The following is a 6,000-nucleotide window of genomic DNA, read 5'->3' on the forward strand; positions in this document are numbered from 1 at the left end:
GTCGGGGATTCCAGCATCTTCAAAATAAAGATTGGAACTCTTGTTTAATCTTTACTGAATTAAACATTCTCCTTACAAACAGGACATTTTTTCCTCCTAGAAAAGTGGGGGTCTGACTGGTAAAAGCCTAGGACTCAGATTTATGACTTCCAGTTCCACAGGTCAACAAAGGTCAACTCTGTAAACCTATTTTTATATCAGCCTTTGACACATGATAGTGTTGTCAGTTGAGAGACTTGTGATATTTATCATTTATGAGTGTACTTTGTTTTTATTCTATTTCTCCTTTTATCTCTGTCCAGCACTTTGATTAACTAAAAATGTGATTGACTGAAATGCTAGCCATGGGGAGGCACATGAACCATACAAAACTTATAACTAGCACGTCCACCTTTATTGTTTTCTCTTGTTAATCCATTTGACCAACCAAAACATGTGATAATGATAATAATAATAATAATAATAATAATAAAAATCTGCATCATTTGAGTGGAAGAGTTTAGTGTGTTTTTAACGAGTAATGGGCTAATTATATGTAATTGACTGAAATGCTGCCAAAACACTGTGAACCGAAAAAATTTACACTTTCTAAATGAGCTAAAGAAGTGAATAAAGAATGTGTTACTCAGTGGGGTAGCTTTAAATATTACTAAAGGCTCTAAAATAATGTATTGCCATAAAACCATCAACAATTAAAACTACATCGATTCAAAATATGAAATGTCTCAAGAATGAATACAGATTACAGATGGGCATGCAAATGTCAGTAGACATGTTGTTTTCGGCATAACACCAGCAGCAAAACAGCTGCGGCCAAGGACGACGTCACGTCTACTGTTGGTATGAGCAGGTAGCTATTAAAATGTGATTGGCTGCCGGTAAGTCCATCGTTAAACTGTTTTTCTGTTATAAAATAAATAACTAAAATAAAAAGAGAAAGAAAGAAAGAAAGAAAGAAAGAAAGAAAGAAAGAAAGAAAGAAAGAAAGAGTTTGAGTTTTCAAAAACACTTTTAATAAAAGGACCACAACAACACCAACAGAGCAAAATAAAAAAGAAAAAAACAACAACAAAAAACAAAACTCATAAGTCAAAATACAAATCATTGATAAAATAAAATTAAACCCTTCACACCTAACAGTACTGCAAAACTACAGAACCAGAACCAACAACCCTCAGAAATGTAAAATCAAGCAGCCCTCTCTGACCAAACACAGCACATCCTGCACCCCCCAGATTCCTACAAATGCATCAGTCCTTTCAGTAAGTCTGTAAAACTCAAACTCCAGCCTGAGTCGAGCTGCCAGCATTCCTGTCAACATCATCACCACGCCCACCGTCCCCACACCCCTCACACGGTTCTACCTGGTTTTCCAGACAGCTAGCTTTGCCTGACATGAAGGGAAATTAACAAGTGTGTGTACATCTTTGTTCCTCGCAGAAAAGTGTGGACCATAAATAAACAAACAAAAAGAAAACTGTACTCCTAGTCCCTGAAACCAAGTCCCCAAGAGCCTAAAGAGCCCAGCCAGTCAACCACACTGAGTAAACACATGATGGACCATCTCAGGCTGCAAAAAGAAAGGACCCTCCCCTGTGTCAGGATTGAGGTGCTCCAGATACCTGTTTGTAGCTATGACCCCATGTATAATCCTCCACTGGAGGTCTCCCATCCGTTTATCGATGGGGGGCTTGTACAAGTACCGCCAACAGCCCCCTGGGGACATACCCCTGCCAAAAACCTCTGTCCACCTCAACACCATTACCCCCACCAAGGAGCAGCGATTTGAAAAGATACAGCACCGCCCATCCCAAAGTTGCAAAGTCCCTTGACACCGGGGTTTGGAAAGACAACAAGATGTCCTCATCATCCCGCCACTGACCCATGGCAGGAGAGACAGTCAGGGATGGGAAAAGGTAGTCCACACCAGCTGCTCACTGGTCCAGAACAGCCCTGTCCTCAGCAAACACTTTGAGGGGTCATGGTAGCGAAGCATATACCTCCTCCACCAGCCTGGCCAACAGTCTGCTGGGCCCGATGTTGAGCAGCCCGGACAAATGGGTAATAGAAATCCGTAGCAGATCACCGGGCTTCACACAGCCCCCGTCCCTTAGTCTGGATCTTAGGCTTTCAGAGTCCAGAGCCTGAGAAGTGATCAGGGTATTACCAACCAGAGGTTCCTCCAGGACTCACATCCCCACCATCAAAGACTCCTTCCAACGAAAGATGAAACCTCGCCATGCCTGCAGGACAGACCTGTAGAAGGGAGTCAGACCAGGCAAATCTATAGACCCTGGTTGAAGCAGAAAAAGATGTTTATCATATCCCCAGCCTCCAGCCTGCCTCAGCAGTAGACAGGCAGTATCAGTTTATGGCAGTCCAGAGTGATACAGCGACCGCTGAGCTGTTTTCAACCTAAAGGCCTTAAAATAAGATGTAATGTCAAATTATCAAATAGAGTTGTCTTTTTTCTGCCAAACTCTACAAACATTTTGATTTGCCATTCTTTTATGGCTACAAAAACATTTATATGCTTCTGGAAAAAGTTCTTAAGCAGCAAGGTTAGTCACTTTTACAACATCATACCTCAAACTGTCTTCCAAACAAAGAGTGGAAAAGATTTCTTGGGCCTTTCCTACTAATTTACACTGAAGAAGCAGAGGCCAGACCTCCTTCGGCAAATGCAGGGAAGCAGCAACACACTTAAACACATTATTATGTATCAGACCCCACAAGTCATGGCCACATGAGCGAGTGACCGTGACTTGTGGAGTCCCCCAGTGGTCAGTTCTTGGACCTCTTCTGTTCAACTTTATATGCTCCCTTTGGGTCAAATATTACAGAACTATTGCATTAATTATCAAAGTTATGCTGATGATACACAATTTTACGTGTCTCTGTCACCAGATGACTGCAGTCCAATAGACTTGTTGTGTCAGTGTCTGGAGCAAATAAACACCTGGATGAAGGGGAATTTTCTACAATTAAACGAAGACAAAACTGAGATTATTCTGTTTGGTAGCAAAGAGAAGAGGGTCAGCATTGGCAAACACCTGGAGACTCGGGCTCTTAAAATCACCGACCAAGTTCATAACCTTGGAGTGTTGATAGACTCAGATCTGACTTTCAGCAGCCACATCAAAGCTTTACTAAGAAGATTTTTACCAGCTCAGAAACATCAACAGAATTAAAAGTTTAGTCTCCCAGGAAGACCAAGAGAAACTCTTCCATGCATTCATCTCCAGTAGGCTGGATTACTGTAATGGTCTTTTAACAGGACTTCCTAAAAAGAGCATTAAACATCTGCAGCTCATCCAAAACGCTGCCGCTAGAGTTTTAACCAGGACTAAGAGATCTGAACACATCACACCAGTTTTGAAATCTTTACACTGGCTTCCAGTCAGTCACAGAATAGATTTTAAAACCCTTCTGATTGTTTACAAATCTCAGAATGGTTTAGGCCCAGAATACATCTCTGATATGTTCAGAGAATATAAACCTAGCAGAGCTCTTAGATCCAAAGACTCTGGTCAACTAGTCCAGAGCAGAGTCCAGAACAGAGTCCAGACTAAACATGGGGAAGCAGAATTTAGCTGTTATGCTGCAAACAAGTGGAACAAACTGCCAGCGGAGATTAAACTTTCACCAAATGTAGACATTTTTAAATCCAGGTTAAAGACATTTCTTTTCTCATGCGCCTACGCATAAAATCTGCATGTTAACTTTTGTTTAACTTATCTTGCTTTTAATCATTTTAATGTAATTTATTAATTTATTGTGATTGTGTGTTGATGCCTTTTACTTTTTCTAAATATCTGTAATGCCTTTGTTTTATGTAAAGCACTTTGAATTGTCCTGTACATGAAATGTGCTATACAAATAAACCGCCTTGCCTTGCCTATCAACTTGTGACTCACGGAATAGAGGCACCATTTTTTCAGTCTGCAACTCAAACTCCAACCTACAAAGCTCAAACTCTGGCTGACAGGCTTGTGCTTTATTCTGGGCTTTTAATTGCAATCATGCTAGATGTACTTTAATCGAAGCCTCCTCCCTCGAACCATGTGAGAAGGAGGGACTAACAAAAGAAGGAGTGATGTTTGTTTTCCAAATCTTTTGCTGTTGACTGGCAACAGGTCCTTCCCCATCCCCCTCCAACACAGCAGGTTTCAACTGCTCATCAGGTTGATCAGGAGAACCTGAAAAGCAGGGTGAACCAGATATAGTGAGCAAGCCTTGATCCACTTCTTGGAAACTAGAGTTTCAAATCTCCTTTAATCATCTGTTTAGGTACTTGCAAGTCATAGTGTGCTGCTATAGCAAATAAATCTTGTTTGCGACAATGACTTAATCCCTCCCAAATAGGACTGTCAAAGAACTGACTCAAAACAAATACACCATACCATCACACGCAAAGTACACAAAAAACACCAGACACTAGACCAGAACTCCACATACTGTCATGAATGGCGGGCGGCGGAGGTGGTGAGGACCCAAATGCAGGCAGTCAAGGCAGGAGGCAGAACTATGCTGGTGACAAGGTTTATTTTACAGAACACAGGACAGGGAACCACGCACGACAGGGGAATGAACCACATGTAAGGATCTGACAAGGAATAACAGAAAACCAGGAGTACTTATACACAGAGGGAATAACAAGACACAGGTGAAGTGGATGACTAATCAGACCAGGTGAACTAACGAGGCAGGAACAGAAAACCACAGAACATCAAGGAAAAACTAAATATAACCAGAAAACCAAGAACATGAACATAACACACACCAACACCCAGAAACCATGACAGAAGCCCCCCCTCAAGGGCCGGATACCAGACGGCCCAACCAAGCCCAGAAAAAAAGAAAAACCCCCAAGCAGTCCAGCCAGGGCGGGCGGAGGGGGTCCGGAGGAGGGAACAGACCAAAACAAGACAGGCCCCTCAACAAAGTTCAGGGGGGCCACCTGGAGGCTGAACAGACAGCAGGATCAGTTCAGGCGGCCGGCCGGGGGGCCGGACGGACCGGGGCAGAACCTCTGGCGGACGACCCGGAGGCTGTGCAGACAGCAGGAACAGTTCAGGCGGCCGGCCAGGAGGCCGGACGGACCGGGGCAGAACCTCCGGCGGACAGCCCGGAGGCTGAGCAGACAGCAGGCTTTGGTCAGGAGGCCGGCCGGGAGGCCGGACGAACCGTGGCATAACCTCCGGCGGACGACCCGGAGGCCGTGCAGACAGGTTTCCAGGCGGACGGGCAGGCTTGGACCGGCGCTCTGGAGGACAGGCAGAGCCGATCACCGGAGGCTGAGCAGGCTTGGACCAGCGCTCTGGAGGACAGGCAGACTGGATCTCTGGCGGCGGACGGGCAGACTGGATCTCTGGCGGCGGACGGGCAGACTGGATCTCTGGCGGCGGACGGGCAGACTGGATCTCTGGGTCGGGTACCGGTAGCAGGTAAGGAGCGTCTCGACCGGAGACCCCCTCGGGAACAGGAACTCGAGCAGGGTGAGGAGCGTCTCGACCTGAGACCCCCTCGGGAACAGGAACTCGAGCAGGGTGAGGAGCGTCTCGACCTGAGACCCCCTCGGGAACAGGAACTCGAGCAGGGTGAGGAGCGTCTCGACCTGAGACCCCCTCGGGAACAGGAACTCGAGCAGGGTGAGGAGCGTCTCGACCGGAGACCCCCTCGGGAACAGGAACTCGAACAGCGTGAGGAGCGTCTCGACCTGAGACCCCCTCGGGAACAGGAACTCGAGCAGTTGACAACCATGGTACCGACACAGGGGAAGAAGACCTGGACACCGTCGTGGGACGCTGCGGCGCAGGGCAGGACCTCGGAGCCGGCGTGGGGCGCTGCGGAGCAGGCGTCGGACGCTGCGGAGCAGGGCAGGACCTCGGAGCCGGTGTGGGACGCTGCGGCGCAGGGCAGGACCTCGGAGCTGGCGTCGGACGCTGCGGAGCCGGGCAGGACCTCGGAGCAGGCGCTTCGACGCTGGTGGCGCTGGAG

The sequence above is a fragment of the Melanotaenia boesemani genome, chromosome 8 (genome assembly GCF_017639745.1).
Source record: "Melanotaenia boesemani isolate fMelBoe1 chromosome 8, fMelBoe1.pri, whole genome shotgun sequence".
NCBI classification, from domain to species: Eukaryota; Metazoa; Chordata; class Actinopteri; order Atheriniformes; family Melanotaeniidae; genus Melanotaenia; species Melanotaenia boesemani.